We start from the raw sequence: 19,132 nt of genomic DNA on the forward strand, positions 1-19,132 counted from the left end.
CATTTAATGTTCAAGCAAAAACGGCTGATTTTTGACAAAAGCGGTAATACCCCCCCATTACGTCTTGCTTCAGAAAGGTGAAAAATGGTCCGTTTTCAAATGTTTTGTTTTTGAACGTCAGTTCACATTTGTAGGTTGATCATCAATTTTAGAGCTAAAATTACCATGTTTAAAGTGATTTTCTTGCTTCCAGGGGCCTGGGAAGTGAATTAAATACCATTTGGAGGGATTTAATGTTCAAGCAAAAATGGCCGATTTTTGACAAAAGAGATAACACCCCCCATTAGGTCATGCTTCAGAAAGGTGAAAAATGGTCCGTTTTCAAATGTTTTATTTTTGAACGTCAGTTCACATTTGTAGGTGGATCATCAGTTTTAGTGCTAAAATTACCATGTTTAAAGTGATTTTCATGCTTCCAGGGGCCCTAAACACAAGATTTGTGGAATGGTTAAAAGTGCATGAAAATGGCCAATTTACTCACTCTGAGGTCTCAAAAAGTGTTTCTTCACCCCGGGAAGTGAATTAAATACCATTTGGAGGCATTTAATGTTCAAGCAAAAATGGCTGATTTTTGACAAAAGAAATAACACCACCCCATTACGTCTTGCTTCAGAAAGGTGAAAAATGGTCCGTTTTCAAATGTTTTATTTTTGAACGTCAGTTCACATTTGTAGGTGGATCATCATTTTTAGAGCTAAAATTACCATGTTTAAAGTGATTTTCATGCTTCCAGGAACCCGGGCAGTAAATTAAATACCATTTGGAGGCATTTAATGTTCAAGCAAAAACGGCAGTTTTTTGACAAAAGAGATAACACCCCTCCATTACGTCTTGCTTCAGAAAGGTGAAAAATGGTCGGCTTTCAAATGTTTTATTTTTGAACGTCAGTTCACATTTGTAGGTGGATCATCATTTTTAGAGCTAAAATTACCATGTTTAAAGTGATTTTCTTGCTTCCAGGGGCCCGGGAAGTAAATTAAATACCATTTGGAGGCATTTAATGTTCAAGCAAAAATGGCTGATTTTTGACAAAAGAAATACCACCACCCCATTACGTCTTGCTTCAGAAAGGTGAAAAATGGTCCGTTTTCAAATGTTTTATTTTTGAACGTCAGTTCACATTTGTAGGTGGATCATCATTTTTAGAGCTAAAATTACCATGTTTAAAGTGATTTTCATGCTTCCAGGAACCCGGGCAGTAAATTAAATACCATTTGGAGGCATTTAATGTTCAAGCGAAAACGGCTGATTTTTTACAAAAGTGATTACCCCCCCCATTACGTCATGCTTCAGAAAGGTGAAAAATGGTCCGTTTTCAAATGTTTTATTTTTGAACGTCAGTTCACATTTGTAGGTGGATCATCAGTTTTAGAGCTAAATTTAGCATGTTTAAAGTGATTTTCATGCTTCCAGGGGCCCGGGAAGTGAATTAAATACCATTTGGAGGCATTTAATGTTCAAGCAAAAACGGCTGATTTTTGACAAAAGAGATAACACCCCCCCACTATGTCATGCTTCAGAAAGGTGAAAAATGGTCCATTTTGAAATGTTTTATTTTTGAATGTCAGTTCACGTTTGTAGGTGGATTATCAGTTTTCGAGCTAAAATTAGCATGTTTAAAGTGATGTTCATGCTTCCAGGGGCCCGGGAAGTGAATTAAAAACCATTTGGAGGTATTTAATGTTCAAGCAAAAACTGCTGATTTTTGACAAAAGAGATAACACCCCCCGATTACGTCATGCTTCAGAAAGGTGAAAAATGGTCCGTTTTCAAATGTTTTATTTTTAAATGTCAGTTCACATTTGTAGGTGGATCATCAGTTTTAGAGCTAAAATTAGCATGTTTAAAGTGATTTTCATGCTTCCAGGGGCCCTAAACACAAGATTTGTGGAAAGGTTAAAAGTGCATGAAAATGGCCAATTTACTCACTCTGAGGTCTCAAAAAGTATTTCTTCTCCCCGGGAAGTGAATTAAATACCATTTGGAGGCATTTAATGTTCAAGCAAAACAGCTGATTTTTGACAAAAGAGATAACACCCCCCCATTACGTCATGCTTCAGAAAGGTGAAAAATGGTCTGTTTTCAAATGTTTTATTTTTGAATGTCAGTTCACGTTTGTAGGTGGATCATTAGTTTTAGAGCTAAAATTAGCATGTTTAAAGTGATTTTCATGCTTCCAGGTGCCCGGGAAGTAAATTAAATACCATTTGGAGGCATTTAATGTTCAAGCAAAAACAGCAGATTTTTGACAAAAGAGATAACACCCCCCCATTACGTCATGCTTCAGAAAGGTGAAAAATGGTCCGTTTTCAAATGTTTTATTTTTGAACGTCAGTTCACATTTGTAGGTTGATCATCAGTTTTAGAGCTAAATTTAGCATGTTTAAAGTGATGTTCATGCTTCCAGGGGCCCGGGAAGTGAATTAAATACCATTTGGAGGCATTTAATGTTCAAGCAAAAACAGCAGATTTTTGACAAAAGAGATAACACCCCCCCATTACGTCATGCTTCAGAAAGGTGAAAAATGGTCCGTTTTCAAATGTTTTATTTTTGAATGTCAGTTCACATTTGTAGGTGGATCATCAGTTTTAGAGCTAAAATTAGCATGTTTAAAGTGATTTTCATGCTTCCAGGGGCCCTAAACACAAGATTTGTGGAATGGTTAAAAGTGCATGAAAATGGCCAATTTACTCACTCTGAGGTCTCAAAAAGTATTTCTTCTCCCCGGGAAGTGAATTAAATACCATTTGGAGGCATTTAATGTTCAAGCAAAAACAGCTGATTTTTGACAAAAGAGATAACACCCCCATTACGTCATGCTTCAGAAAGGTGAAAAATGGTCTGTTTTCAAATGTTTTATTTTTGAATGTCAGTTCACGTTTGTAGGTGGATCATTAGTTTTAGAGCTAAAATTAGCATGTTTAAAGTGATTTTCATGCTTCCAGGTGCCCGGGAAGTGAATTAAATACCATTTGGAGGCATTTAATGTTCAAGCAAAAACAGCAGATTTTTGACAAAAGAGATAACACCCCCCCATTACGTCATGCTTCAGAAAGGTGAAAAATGGTCCGTTTTCAAATGTTTTATTTTTGAACGTCAGTTCACATTTGTAGGTGGATCATCAGTTTTAGAGCTAAAATTACCATGTTTAAAGTGATTTTCATGCTTCCAGGGGCCCTAAACACAAGATTTCTTGAATGGTTAAAAGTGCATGAAAATGGCCAATTTACTCACTCTGAGTTCTCATAAAGTGTTTCTTCTCCCCGGGAAGTGAATTAAATACCATTTGGAGGCATTTAATGTTCAAGCAAAAACAGCTTATTTTTGACAAAAGAGATGACACCCCCCAATTACGTCATGCTTCAGAAAGGTGAAAAATGGTCTGTTTTCAAATGTTTTATTTTTGAATGTCAGTTCACGTTTGTAGGTGGATCATTAGTTTTAGAGCTAAAATTAGCATGTTTAAAGTGATTTTCATGCTTCCAGGTGCCCGGGAAGTGAATTAAATACCATTTGGAGGCATTTAATGTTCAAGCAAAAACAGCAGATTTTTGACAAAAGAGATAACACCCCCCATTACGTCATGCTTCAGAAAGGTGAAAAATGGTCCATTTTCAAATGTTTTATTTTTGAACGTCAGTTCACATTTGTAGGTTGATCATCAGTTTTAGAGCTAAATTTAGCATGTTTAAAGTGATGTTCATGCTTCCAGGGGCCCGGGAAGTGAATTAAAAACCATTTGGAGGTATTTAATGTTCAAGCAAAAACGGCTGATTTTTGACAAAAGAGATAACACCCCCCGATTACGTCATGCTTCAGAAAGGTGAAAAATGCTCCGTTTTCAAATGTTTTATTTTTGAATGTCAGTTCACATTTGTAGGTGGATCATCAGTTTTAGAGCTAAAATTAGCATGTTTAAATATTTTCATGCTTCCAGGGGCCCTAAACACAAGATTTGTGGAATGGTTAAAAGTGCATGAAAATGGCCAATTTACTCACTCTGAGGTCTCAAAAAGTATTTCTTCTCCCCGGGAAGTGAATTAAATACCATTTGGAGGCATTTAATGTTCAAGCAAAAACAGCTGATTTTTGACAAAAGAGATAACACCCCCCCATTACGTCATGCTTCAGAAAGGTGAAAAATGGTCTGTTTTCAAATGTTTTATTTTTGAATGTCAGTTCACGTTTGTAGGTGGATCATTAGTTTTAGAGCTAAAATTAGCATGTTTAAAGTGATTTTCATTCTTCCAGGGGCCCGGGAAGTGAATTAAATACCATTTGGAGGCATTTAATGTTCAAGCAAAAACAGCAGATTTTTGACAAAAGAGATAACACCCCCCCAGTACGTCATGGTTCAGAAAGGTGAAAAATGGTCTGTTTTCAAATGTTTTATTTTTCAACGTCAGTTCACATTTGTAGGTTGATCATCAGTTTTAGAGCTAAAATTACCATGTTTAAAGTGATTTTCATGCTTCCAGGGGCCCGGGAAGTGAATTAAATACCATTTGGAGGCCTTTAATGTTCAAGCAAAAACAGCTGTTTTTTGACAAAAGAGATAACACCCCCCCCATTACGTCATGCTTCAGAAAGATGAAAAATGGTCCGTTTTCAAATGTTTTATTTTTGAACGTCAGTTCACATTTGTAGGTTGATCATCAGTTTTAGAGCTAAATTTAGCATGTTTAAAGTGATGTTCATGCTTCCAGGGGCCCGGGAAGTGAATTAAAAACCATTTGGAGGTATTTAATGTTCAAGCAAAAACGGCTCATTTTTGACAAAAGAGATAACACCCCCCGATTACGTCATGCTTCAGAAAGGTGAAAAATGGTCCGTTTTCAAATGTTTTATTTTTGAATGTCAGTTCACATTTGTAGGTGGATCATCAGTTTTAGAGCTAAAATTAGCATGTTTAAAGTGATTTTCATGCTTCCAGGGGCCCTAAACACAAGATTTGTGGAATGGTTAAAAGTGCATGAAAATGGCCAATTTACTCACTCTGAGGTCTCAAAAAGTATTTCTTCTCCCCGGGAAGTGAATTAAATACCATTTGGAGGCATTTAATGTTCAAGCAAAAACAGCTGATTTTTGACAAAAGAGATAACACCCCCCCATTACGTCATGCTTCAGAAAGGTGAAAAATGGTCTGTTTTCAAATGTTTTATTTTTGAATGTCAGTTCACGTTTGTAAGTGGATCATTAGTTTTAGAGCTAAAATTAGCATGTTTAAAGTGATTTTCATGCTTCCAGGGGCCCGGGAAGTGAATTAAATACCATTTGGAGGCATTTAATGTTCAAGCAAAAACAGCAGATTTTTGACAAAAGAGATAACACCCCCCTAGTACGTCATGGTTCAGAAAGGTGAAAAATGGTCTGTTTTCAAATGTTTTATTTTTGAACGTCAGTTCACATTTGTAGGTTGATCATCAGTTTTAGAGCTAAATTTAGCATGTTTAAAGTGATTTTCATGCTTCCAGGGGCCCGGGAAGTGAATTAAATACCATTTGGAGGCATTTAATGTTCAAGCAAAAATGGCAGATTTTTGACAAAAGAGATAACACCCCCCCCCATTACGTCATGCTTCAGAAAGGTGAAAAATGGTCCGTTTTCAAATGTTTTATTTTTGAACGTCAGTTCACATTTGTAGGTGGATCATCAGTTTTAGAGCTAAAATTAGCATGTTTAAAGTGATTTTCATGCTTCCAGGGGCCCTAAACACAAGATTTGTGGAATGGTTAAAAGTGCATGAAAATGGCCAATTTACTCACTCTGAGGTCTCAAAAAGTGTTTCTTCACCCCGGGAAGTGAATTAAATACCATTTGGAGGCATTTAATGTTCAAGCAAAAACTGCTGATTTTTGACAAAAGAGATAACACCCCCCATTACGTCACGCTTCAGAAAGGTGAAAAATGGTCCGTTTTCAAATGTTTTATTTTTGAACGTCAGTTCACATTTGTAGGTGAATCATCAGTTTTAGAGCTAAAATTACCATGTTTAAAGTGATTTTCATGCTTCCAGGGGCCCTAAACACAAGATTTCTTGAATGGTTAAAAGTGCATGAAAATGGCCAATTTACTCACTCTGAGTTCTCATAAAGTGTTTCTTCTCCCCGGGAAGTGAATTAAATACCATTTGGAGGCATTTAATGTTCAAGCAAAAACAGCTGATTTTTGACAAAAGAGATGACACCCCCCCATTACGTCATGCTTCAGAAAGGTGAAAAATGGTCCGTTTTCAAATGTTTTGTTTTTGAACGTCAGTTCACATTTGTAGGTGGATCATCAGTTTTAGAGCTAAAATTACCATGTTTAAAGTGATTTTCATGCTTCCAGGGGCCCTAAACACAAAATTTGTGGAATGGTTAAAAGTACATGAAAATGGCCAATTTACTCACTCTGAGTTCTCAAAAAGTGTTTCTTCGCCCCGGGAAGTGAATTAAATACCATTTGGAGGCATTTAATGTTCAAGCAAAAACGGCTGATTTTTTACAAAAGCGGTAACACCCCCCCATTACGTCTTGCTTCAGAAAGGTGAAAAATGGTCCGTTTTCAAATGTTTTGTTTTTGAACGTCAGTTCACATTTGTAGGTTGATCATCAATTTTAGAGCTAAAACTACCATGTTTAAAGTGATTTTCTTGCTTCCAGGGGCCCGGGAAGTGAATTAAATACCATTTGGAGGCATTTAATGTTCAAGCAAAAATGGCTGATTTTTGACAAAAGAGATAACACCCCCCCATTAGGTCATGCTTCAGAAAGGTGAAAAATGGTCCGTTTTCAAATGTTTTATTTGTGAACGTCAGTTCACATTTGTAGGTGGATCATCAGTTTTAGTGCTAAAATTACCATGTTTAAAGTGATTTTCATGCTTCCAGGGGCCCTAAACACAAGATTTGTGGAATGGTTAAAAGTGCATGAAAATGGCCAATTTACTCACTCTGAGGTCTCAAAAAGTGTTTCTTCACCCCGGGAAGTGAATTAAATACCATTTGGAGGCATTTAATGTTCAAGCAAAAATGGCTGATTTTTGACATAAGAAATAACACCACCCCATTACGTCTTGCTTCAGAAAGGTGAAAAATGGTCCGTTTTCAAATGTTTTATTTTTGAACGTCAGTTCACATTTGCAGGTGGATCATCATTTTTAGAGCTAAAATTACCATGTTTAAAGTGATTTTCATTCTTCCAGGAACCCGGGCAGTAAATTAAATACCATTTGGAGGCATTTAATGTTCAAGCAAAAACGGCTGTTTTTTGACAAAAGAGATAACACCCCTCCATTACGTCTTGCTTCAGAAAGGTGAAAAATGGTCGGCTTTCAAATGTTTTATTTTTGAACGTCAGTTCACATTTGTAGGTTGATCATCAGTTTTAGAGCTAAAATGACCATGTTTAAAGTGATTTTCATGCTTCCAGGGGCCCGGGAAGTGAATTAAATACCATTTGGAGGCATTTAATGTTCAAGCGAAAACGGCTGATTTTTTACAAAAGTGATAACCCCCCCCCATTACGTCATGCTTCAGAAAGGTGAAAAATGGTCCGTTTTCAAATGTTTTATTTTTGAACGTCAGTTCACATTTGTAGGTGGATCATCAGTTTTAGAGCTAAATTTAGCATGTTTAAAGTGATTTTCATGCTTCCAGGGGCCCGGGAAGTGAATTAAATACCATTTGGAGGCATTTAATGTTCAAGCAAAAACGGCTGATTTTTGACAAAAGAGATAACACCCCCCCCACTACGTCATGCTTCAGAAAGGTGAAAAAATGGTCCATTTTGAAATGTTTTATTTTTGAATGTCAGTTCACGTTTGTAGGTGGATTATCAGTTTTCGAGCTAAAATTAGCATGTTTAAAGTGATTTTCATGCTTCAAGGGGCCCGGGAAGTGAATTAAATACCATTTGGAGGCATATAATGTTCAAGCAAAAACAGCTGATTTTTGACAAAAGAGATAACACCCCTCCATTACGTCTTGCTTCAGAAAGGTGAAAAATGGTCGGCTTTCAAATGTTTTATTTTTGAACGTCAGTTCACATTTGTAGGTTGATCATCAGTTTTAGAGCTAAAATGACCATGTTTAAAGTGATTTTTATGCTTCCAGGGCCCGGGAAGTGAATTAAATACCATTTGGAGGCATTTAATGTTCAAGCGAAAACGGCTGAATTTTTACAATAGTGATAACCCCCCCATTACGTCATGCTTCAGAAAGGTGAAAAATGGTCCGTTTTCAAATGTTTTATTTTTGAACGTCAGTTCACATTTGTAGGTGGATCATCAGTTTTAGAGCTAAATTTAGCATGTTTAAAGTGATTTTCATGCTTCCAGGGGCACGGAAAGTGAATTAAAAACCATTTAGAGGCATTTAATGTTCAAGCAAAAACGGCTGATTTTTGACAAAAGAGATAACACCCCCCCCCACTACGTCATGCTTCAGAAAGGTGAAAAATGGTCCGTTTTCAAATGTTTTATTTTTGAACGTCAGTTCACATTTGTAGGTGGATCATCAGTTTTAGAGCTAAAATTACCATGTTTAAAGTGATTTTCATGCTTCCAGGGGCCCTAAACACAAGATTTCTTGAATGGTTAAAAGTGCATGAAAATGGCCAATTTACTCACTCTGAGTTCTCATAAAGTGTTTCTTCTCCCCGGGAAGTGAATTAAATACCATTTGGAGGCATTTAATGTTCAAGCAAAAACAGCTGATTTTTGACAAAAGAGATGACACCCCCCCATTACGTCATGCTTCAGAAAGGTGAAAAATGGTCCGTTTTCAAATGTTTTGTTTTTGAACGTCAGTTCACATTTGTAGGTGGATCATCAGTTTTAGAGCTAAAATTACCATGTTTAAAGTGATTTTCATGCTTCCAGGGGCCCTAAACACAAGATTTGTGGAATGGTTAAAAGTACATGAAAATGGCCAATTTACTCACTCTGAGTTCTCAAAAAGTGTTTCTTCGCCCCGGGAAGTGAATTAAATACCATTTGGAGGCATTTAATGTTCAAGCAAAAACGGCTGATTTTTGACAAAAGCGGTAATACCCCCCCATTACGTCTTGCTTCAGAAAGGTGAAAAATGGTCCGTTTTCAAATGTTTTGTTTTTGAACGTCAGTTCACATTTGTAGGTTGATCATCAATTTTAGAGCTAAAATTACCATGTTTAAAGTGATTTTCTTGCTTCCAGGTGCCCGGGAAGTGAATTAAATACCATTTGGAGGGATTTAATGTTCAAGCAAAAATGGCCGATTTTTGACAAAAGAGATAACACCCCCCATTAGGTCATGCTTCAGAAAGGTGAAAAATGGTCCGTTTTCAAATGTTTTATTTTTGAACGTCAGTTCACATTTGTAGGTGGATCATCAGTTTTAGTGCTAAAATTACCATGTTTAAAGTGATTTTCATGCTTCCAGGGGCCCTAAACACAAGATTTGTGGAATGGTTAAAAGTGCATGAAAATGGCCAATTTACTCACTCTGAGGTCTCAAAAAGTGTTTCTTCACCCCGGGAAGTGAATTAAATACCATTTGGAGGCATTTAATGTTCAAGCAAAAATGGCTGATTTTTGACAAAAGAAATAACACCACCCCATTACGTCTTGCTTCAGAAAGGTGAAAAATGGTCCGTTTTCAAATGTTTTATTTTTGAACGTCAGTTCACATTTGTAGGTGGATCATCATTTTTAGAGCTAAAATTACCATGTTTAAAGTGATTTTCATGCTTCCAGGAACCCGGGCAGTAAATTAAATACCATTTGGAGGCATTTAATATTCAAGCAAAAACGGCAGTTTTTTGACAAAAGAGATAACACCCCTCCATTACGTCTTGCTTCAGAAAGGTGAAAAATGGTCGGCTTTCAAATGTTTTATTTTTGAACGTCAGTTCACATTTGTAGGTGGATCATCATTTTTAGAGCTAAAATTACCATGTTTAAAGTGATTTTCTTGCTTCCAGGGGCCCGGAAAGTAAATTAAATACCATTTGGAGGCCTTTAATGTTCAAGCAAAAATGGCTGATTTTTGACAAAAGAAATAACACCACCCCATTACGTCTTGCTTCAGAAAGGTGAAAAATGGTCCGTTTTCAAATGTTTTATTTTTGAACGTCAGTTCACATTTGTAGGTGGATCATCATTTTTAGAGCTAAAATTACCATATTTAAAGTGATTTTCATGCTTCCAGGAACCCGGGCAGTAAATTAAATACCATTTGGAGGCATTTAATGTTCAAGCGAAAACGGCTGATTTTTTACAAAAGTGATTACCCCCCCCATTACGTCATGCTTCAGAAAGGTGAAAAATGGTCCGTTTTCAAATGTTTTATTTTTGAACGTCAGTTCACATTTGTAGGTGGATCATCAGTTTTAGAGCTAAATTTAGCATGTTTAAAGTGATTTTCATGCTTCCAGGGGCCCGGGAAGTGAATTAAATACCATTTGGAGGCATTTAATGTTCAAGCAAAAACGGCTGATTTTTTACAAAAGAGATAACACCCCCCCCACTACGTCATGCTTCAGAAAGGTGAAAAATGGTCCATTTTGAAATGTTTTATTTTTGAATGTCAGTTCACGTTTGTAGGTGGATTATCAGTTTTCGAGCTAAAATTAGCATGTTTAAAGTGATGTTCATGCTTCCAGGGGCCCGGGAAGTGAATTAAAAACCATTTGGAGGTATTTAATGTTCAAGCAAAAACTGCAGATTTTTGACAAAAGAGATAACACCCCCCGATTACGTCATGCTTCAGAAAGGTGAAAAATGGTCCGTTTTCAAATGTTTTATTTTTAAATGTCAGTTCACATTTGTAGGTGGATCATCAGTTTTAGAGCTAAAATTAGCATGTTTAAAGTGATTTTCATGCTTCCAGGGGCCCTAAACACAAGATTTGTGGAAAGGTTAAAGTGCATGAAAATGGCCAATTTACTCACTCTGAGGTCTCAAAAAGTATTTCTTCTCCCCGGGAAGTGAATTAAATACCATTTGGAGGCATTTAATGTTCAAGCAAAACAGCTGATTTTTGACAAAAGAGATAACACCCCCCCATTACGTCATGCTTCAGAAAGGTGAAAAATGGTCTGTTTTCAAATGTTTTATTTTTGAATGTCAGTTCACGTTTGTAGGTGGATCATTAGTTTTAGAGCTAAAATTAGCATGTTTAAAGTGATTTTCATGCTTCCAGGTGCCCGGGAAGTAAATTAAATACCATTTGGAGGCATTTAATGTTCAAGCAAAAACAGCAGATTTTTGACAAAAGAGATAACACCCCCCCATTACGTCATGCTTCAGAAAGGTGAAAAATGGTCCGTTTTCAAATGTTTTATTTTTGAACGTCAGTTCACATTTGTAGGTGGATCATCAGTTTTAGAGCTAAATTTAGCATGTTTAAAGTGATGTTCATGCTAGCAGGGGCCCGGGAAGTGAATTAAATACCATTTGGAGGCATTTAATGTTCAAGCAAAAACAGCAGATTTTTGACAAAAGAGATAACACCCCCCCATTACGTCATGCTTCAGAAAGGTGAAAAATGGTCCGTTTTCAAATGTTTTATTTTTGAATGTCAGTTCACATTTGTAGGTGGATCATCAGTTTTAGAGCTAAAATTAGCATGTTTAAAGTGATTTTCATGCTTCCAGGGGCCCTAAACACAAGATTTGTGGAATGGTTAAAAGTGCATGAAAATGGCCAATTTACTCACTCTGAGGTCTCAAAAAGTATTTCTTCTCCCCGGGAAGTGAATTAAATACCATTTGGAGGCATTTAATGTTCAAGCAAAAACAGCTGATTTTTGACAAAAGAGATAACACCCCCATTACGTCATGCTTCAGAAAGGTGAAAAATGGTCTGTTTTCAAATGTTTTATTTTTGAATGTCAGTTCACGTTTGTAGGTGGATCATTAGTTTTAGAGCTAAAATTAGCATGTTTAAAGTGATTTTCATGCTTCCAGGTGCCCGGGAAGTGAATTAAATACCATTTGGAGGCATTTAATGTTCAAGCAAAAACAGCAGATTTTTGACAAAAGAGATAACATCCCCCCATTACGTCATGCTTCAGAAAGGTGAAAAATGGTCTGTTTTCAAATGTTTTATTTTTGAACGTCAGTTCACATTTGTAGGTTGACCATCAGTTTTAGAGCTAAATTTAGCATGTTTAAAGTGATTTTCATGCTTCCAGGGGCCCGGGAAGTGAATTAAATACCATTTGGAGGCATTTAATGTTCAAGCAAAAAGGGCTGATTTTTGACAAAAGAGATAACACCCCCCCATTACGTCATGCTTCAGAAAGGTGAAAAATGGTCCGTTTTCAAATGTTTTATTTTTGAACGTCAGTTCACATTTGTAGGTGGATCATCAGTTTTAGAGCTAAAATTAGCATGTTTAAAGTGATTTTCATGCTTCCAGGGGCCCTAAACACAAGATTTGTGGAATGGTTAAAAGTGCATGAAAATGGCCAATTTACTCACTCTGAGGTCTCAAAAAGTGTTTCTTCACCCCGGGAAGTGAATTAAATACCATTTGGAGGCATTTAATGTTCAAGCAAAAACTGCTGATTTTTGACAAAAGAGATAACACCCCCCCATTACGTCATGCTTCAGAAAGGTGAAAAATGGTCCGTTTTCAAATGTTTTATTTTTGAACGTCAGTTGACATTTGTAGGTGGATCATCAGTTTTAGAGCTAAAATTACCATGTTTAAAGTGATTTTCATGCTTCCAGGGGCCCTAAACACAAGATTTCTTGAATGGTTAAAAGTGCATGAAAATGGCCAATTTACTCACTCTGAGTTCTCATAAAGTGTTTCTTCTCTACGGGAAGTGAATTAAATACCATTTGGAGGCATTTAATGTTCAAGCAAAAACAGCTGATTTTTGACAAAAGAGATGACACCCCCCCATTACGTCATGCTTCAGAAAGGTGAAAAATGGTCCGTTTTCAAATGTTTTGTTTTTGAACGTCAGTTCACATTTGTAGGTGGATCATCAGTTTTAGAGCTAAAATTACCATGTTTAAAGTGATTTTCATGCTTCCAGGGGCCCTAAACACAAAATTTGTGGAATGGTTAAAAGTACATGAAAATGGCCAATTTACTCACTCTGAGTTCTCAAAAAGTGTTTCTTCGCCCCGGGAAGTGAATTAAATACCATTTGGAGGCATTTAATGTTCAAGCAAAAACGGCTGATTTTTGACAAAAGCGGTAACACCCCCCCATTACGTCTTGCTTCAGAAAGGTGAAAAATGGTCCGTTTTCAAATGTTTTGTTTATGAACGTCAGTTCACATTTGTAGGTTGATCATCAATTTTAGAGCTAAAATTACCATGCTTAAAGTGATTTTCTTGCTTCCAGGGGCCCGGGAAGTGAATTAAATACCATTTGGAGGCATTTAATGTTCAAGCAAAAATGGCCGATTTTTGACAAAAGAGATAACACCCCCCCATTAGGTCATGCTTCAGAAAGGTGAAAAATGGTCCGTTTTCAAATGTTTTATTTTTGAACGTCAGTTCACATTTGTAGGTGGATCATCAGTTTTAGTGCTAAAATTACCATGTTTAAAGTGATTTTCATGCTTCCAGGGGCCCTAAACACAAGATTTGTGGAATGGTTAAAAGTGCATTAAAATGGCCAATTTACTCACTCTGAGGTCTCAAAAAGTGTTTCTTCACCCCGGGAAGTGAATTAAATACCATTTGGAGGCATTTAATGTTCAAGCAAAAATGGCTGATTTTTGACAAAAGAAATAACACCACCCCATTACGTCTTGCTTCAGAAAGGTGAAAAATGGTCCGTTTTCAAATGTTTTATTTTTGAACGTCAGTTCACATTTGCAGGTGGATCATCATTTTTAGAGCTAAAATTACCATGTTTAAAGTGATTTTCATTCTTCCAGGAACCCGGGCAGTAATTTAAATACCATTTGGAGGCATTTAATGTTCAAGCAAAAACGGCTGTTTTTTGACAAAAGAGATAACACCCCTCCATTACGTCTTGCTTCAGAAAGGTGAAAAATGGTCGGCTTTCAAATGTTTTATTTTTGAACGTCAGTTCACATTTGTAGGTTGATCATCAGTTTTAGAGCTAAAATGACCATGTTTAAAGTGATTTTCATGAATCCAGGGGCCCGGGAAGTGAATTAAATACCATTTGGAGGCATTTAATGTTCAAGCAAAAATGGCAGTTTTTTGACAAAAGAGATAACACCCCTCCATTACGTCTTGCTTCCGAAAGGTGAAAAATGGTCGGCTTTCAAATGTTTTATTTTTGAACGTCAGTTCACATTTGTAGGTGGATCATCATTTTTAGAGCTAAAATTACCATGTTTAAAGTGATTTTCATGCTTCCAGGAACCCGGGCAGTAAATTAAATACCATTTGGAGGCATTTAATGTTCAAGCGAAAACGGCTGATTTTTTACAAAAGTGATTACCCCCCCCATTACGTCATGCTTCAGAAAGGTGAAAAATGGTCCGTTTTCAAATGTTTTATTTTTGAACGTCAGTTCACATTTGTAGGTGGATCATCAGTTTTAGAGCTAAATTTAGCATGTTTAAAGTGATTTTCATGCTTCCAGGGGCCCGGGAAGTGAATTAAATACCATTTGGAGGCATTTAATGTTCAAGCAAAAACGGCTGATTTTTGACAAAAGAGATAACACCCCCCCCACTACGTCATGCTTCAGAAAGGTGAAAAATGGTCCATTTTGAAATGTTTTATTTTTGAATGTCAGTTCACGTTTGTAGGTGGATTATCAGTTTTTGAGCTAAAATTAGCATGTTTAAAGTGATGTTCATGCTTCCAGGGGCCCGAGAAGTGAATTAAAAACCATTTGGAGGTATTTAATGTTCAAGCAAAAACTGCTGATTTTTGACAAAAGAGATAACACCCCCCGATTACGTCATGCTTCAGAAAGGTGAAAAATGGTCCGTTTTCAAATGTTTTATTTTTGAATGTCAGTTCACATTTGTAGGTGGATCATCAGTTTTAGAGCTAAAATTAGCATGTTTAAAGTGATTTTCATGCTTCCAGGGGCCCTAAACACAAGATTTGTGGAATGGTTAAAAGTGCATGAAAATGGCCAATTTACTCACTCTGAGGTCTCAAAAAGTATTTCTTCTCCCCGGGAAGTGAATTAAATACCATTTGGAGGCATTTAAAGTTCAAGCAAAACAGCTGATTTTTGACAAAAGAGATAACACCCCCCATTACGTCATGCTTCAGAAAGGTGAAAAATGGTCTGTTTTCAAATGTTTTATTTTTGAATGTCAGTTCACGTTTGTAGGTGGATCATTAGTTTTAGAGCTAAAATTAGCATGTTTAAAGTGATTTTCATGCTTCCAGGTGCCCGGGAAGTGAATTAAATACCATTTGGAGGCATTTAATGTTCAAGCAAAAACAGCAGATTTTTGACAAAAGAGATAACACCCCCCCATTACGTCATGCTTCAGAAAGGTGAAAAATGGTCCGTTTTCAAATGTTTTATTTTTGAACGTCAGTTCACATTTGTAGGTTGATCATCAGTTTTAGAGCTAAATTTAGCATGTTTAAAGTGATGTTCATGCTTCCAGGGGCCCGGGAAGTGAATTAAATACCATTTGGAGGCATTTAATGTTCAAGCAAAAACAGCAGATTTTTGACAAAAGAGATAACACCCCCCCATTACGTTATGCTTCAGAAAGGTGAAAAATTGTCCGTTTTCAAATGTTTTATTTTTGAATGTCAGTTCACATTTGTAGGTGGATCATCAGTTTTAGAGCTAAAATTAGCATGTTTAAAGTGATTTTCATGCTTCCAGGGGCCCTAAACAAAAGATTTGTGGAATGGTTAAAAGTGCATGAAAATGGCCAATTTACTCACTCTGAGGTCTCAAAAAGTATTTCTTCTCCCCGGGAAGTGAATTAAATACCATTTGGAGGCATTTAATGTTCAAGCAAAAACAGCTGATTTTTGACAAAAGAGATAACACCCCCATTACGTCATGCTTCAGAAAGGTGAAAAATGGTCTGTTTTCAAATGTTTTATTTTTGAATGTCAGTTCACGTTTGTAGGTGGATCATTAGTTTTAGAGCTAAAATTAGCATGTTTAAAGTGATTTTCATGCTTCCAGGGGCCCGGGAAGTGAATTAAATACCATTTGGAGGCATTTAATGTTCAAGCAAAAACAGCAGATTTTTGACAAAAGAGATAACACCCCCCCATTAGGTCATGCTTCAGAAAGGTGAAAAATGGTCCGTTTTCAAATGTTTTATTTTTGAACGTCAGTTCACATTTGTAGGTGGATCATCAGTTTTAGAGCTAAATTTAGCATGTTTAAAGTGATTTTCATGCTTCCAGGGGCCCGGGAAGTGAATTAAATACCATTTGGAGGCATTTAATGTTCAAGCAAAAACGGCTGATTTTTGACAAAAGAGATAACACCCCCCCCACTACGTCATGCTTCAGAAAGGTGAAAAATGGTCCATTTTGAAATGTTTTATTTTTGAATGTCAGTTCACGTTTGTAGGTGGATTATCAGTTTTCGAGCTAAAATTAGCATGTTTAAAGTGATGTTCATGCTTCCAGGGGCCCGGGAAGTGAATTAAAAACCATTTGGAGGTATTTAATGTTCAAGCAAAAACTGCTGATTTTTGACAAAAGAGATAACACCCCCCGATTACGTCATGCTTCAGAAAGGTGAAAAATGGTCCGTTTTCAAATGTTTTATTTTTGAATGTCAGTTCACATTTGTAGGTGGATCATCAGTTTTAGAGCTAAAATTAGCATGCTTAAAGTGATTTTCATGCTTCCAGGGGCCCTAAACACAAGATTTGTGGAATGGTTAAAAGTGCATGAAAATGGCCAATTTACTCACTCTGAGGTCTCAAAAAGTATTTCTTCTCCCCGGGAAGTGAATTAAATACCATTTGGAGGCATTTAAAGTTCAAGCAAAACAGCTGATTTTTGACAAAAGAGATAACACCCCCCCATTACGTCATGCTTCAGAAAGGTGAAAAATGGTCTGTTTTCAAATGTTTTATTTTTGAATGTCAGTTCACGTTTGTAGGTGGATCATTAGTTTTAGAGCTAAAATTAGCATGTTTAAAGTGATTTTCATGCTTCCAGGTGCCCGGGAAGTGAATTAAATACCATTTGGAGGCATTTAATGTTCAAGCAAAAACAGCAGATTTTTGACAAAAGAGATAACACCCCCCCATTACGTCATGCTTCAGAAAGGTGAAAAATGGTCCGTTTTCAAATGTTTTATTTTTGAACGTCAGTTCACATTTGTAGGTTGATCATCAGTTTTAGAGCTAAATTTAGCATGTTTAAAGTGATGTTCATGCTTCCAGGGGCCCGGGAAGTGAATTAAATACCATTTGGAGGCATTTAATGTTCAAGCAAAAACAGCAGATTTTTGACAAAAGAGATAACACCCCCCCATTACGTTATGCTTCAGAAAGGTGAAAAATTGTCCGTTTTCAAATGTTTTATTTTTGAATGTCAGTTCACATTTGTAGGTGGATCATCAGTTTTAGAGCTAAAATTAGCATGTTTAAAGTGATTTTCATGCTTCCAGGGGCCCTAAACAAAAGATTTGTGGAATGGTTAAAAGTGCATGAAAATGGCCAATTTACTCACTCTGAGGTCTCAAAAAGTATTTCTTCTCCCCGGGAAGTGAATTAAATACCATTTGGAGGCATTTAATGTTCAAGCAAAAACAGCTGATTTTTGACAAAAGAGATAACACCCCCATTACGTCATGCTTCAGAAAGGTGAAAAATGGTCCGTTTTCAAATGTTTTATTTTTGAACGTCAGTTCACATTTGTAGGTTGATCATCAGTTTTAGAGCTAAATTTAGCATGTTTAAAGTGATGTTCATGCTTCCAGGGGCCCGGGAAGTGAATTAAATACCATTTGGAGGCATTTAATGTTCAAGCGAAAACGGCTGATTTTTTACAAAAGTGATTACCCCCCCATTACGTCATGCTTCAGAATGGTGAAAAATGGTCCGTTTTCAAATGTTTTATTTTTGAACGTCAGTTCACATTTGTAGGTGGATCATCAGTTTTAGAGCTAAATTTAGCATGTTTAAAGTGATTTTCATGCTTCCAGGGGCCCGGGAAGTGAATTAAATACCATTTGGAGGCATTTAATGTTCAAGCAAAAACGGCTGATTTTTTACAAAAGAGATAACACCCCCCCCACTACGTCATGCTTCAGAAAGGTGAAAAATGGTCCATTTTGAAATGTTTTATTTTTGAATGTCAGTTCACGTTTGTAGGTGGATTATCAGTTTTCGAGCTAAAATTAGCATGTTTAAAGTGATGTTCATGCTTCCAGGGGCCCGGGAAGTGAATTAAAAACCATTTGGAGGTATTTAATGTTCAAGCAAAAACTGCAGATTTTTGACAAAAGAGATAACACCCCCCGATTACGTCATGCTTCAGAAAGGTGAAAAATGGTCCGTTTTCAAATGTTTTATTTTTAAATGTCAGTTCACATTTGTAGGTGGATCATCAGTTTTAGAGCTAAAATTAGCATGTTTAAAGTGATTTTCATGCTTCCAGGGGCCCTAAACACAAGATTTGTGGAAAGGTTAAAAGTGCATGAAAATGGCCAATTTACTCACTCTGAGGTTTCAAAAAGTATTTCTTCTCCCCGGGAAGTGAATTAAATACCATTTGGAGGCATTTAATGTTCAAGCAAAACAGCTGATTTTTGACAAAAGAGATAACACCCCCCCATTACGTCATGCTTCAGAAAGGTGAAAAATGGTCTGTTTTCAAATGTTTTATTTTTGAATGTCAGTTCACGTTTGTAGGTGGATCATTAGTTTTAGAGCTAAAATTAGCATGTTTAAAGTGATTTTCATGCTTCCAGGTGCCCGGGAAGTAAATTAAATACCATTTGGAGGCATTTAATGTTCAAGCAAAAACAGCAGATTTTTGACAAAAGAGATAACACCCCCCCATTACGTCATGCTTCAGAAAGGTGAAAAATGGTCCGTTTTTCAAATGTTTTATTTTTGAATGTCAGTTCACATTTGTAGGTGGATCATCAGTTTTAGAGCTAAAATTAGCATGTTTAAAGTGATTTTCATGCTTCCAGGGGCCCTAAACACAAGATTTGTGGAATGGTTAAAAGTGCATGAAAATGGCCAATTTACTCACTCTGAGGT

This window comes from Lissotriton vulgaris, unplaced genomic scaffold (genome assembly GCF_964263255.1).
Source record: "Lissotriton vulgaris unplaced genomic scaffold, aLisVul1.2 SCAFFOLD_266, whole genome shotgun sequence".
Classification (NCBI taxonomy): domain Eukaryota; kingdom Metazoa; phylum Chordata; class Amphibia; order Caudata; family Salamandridae; genus Lissotriton; species Lissotriton vulgaris.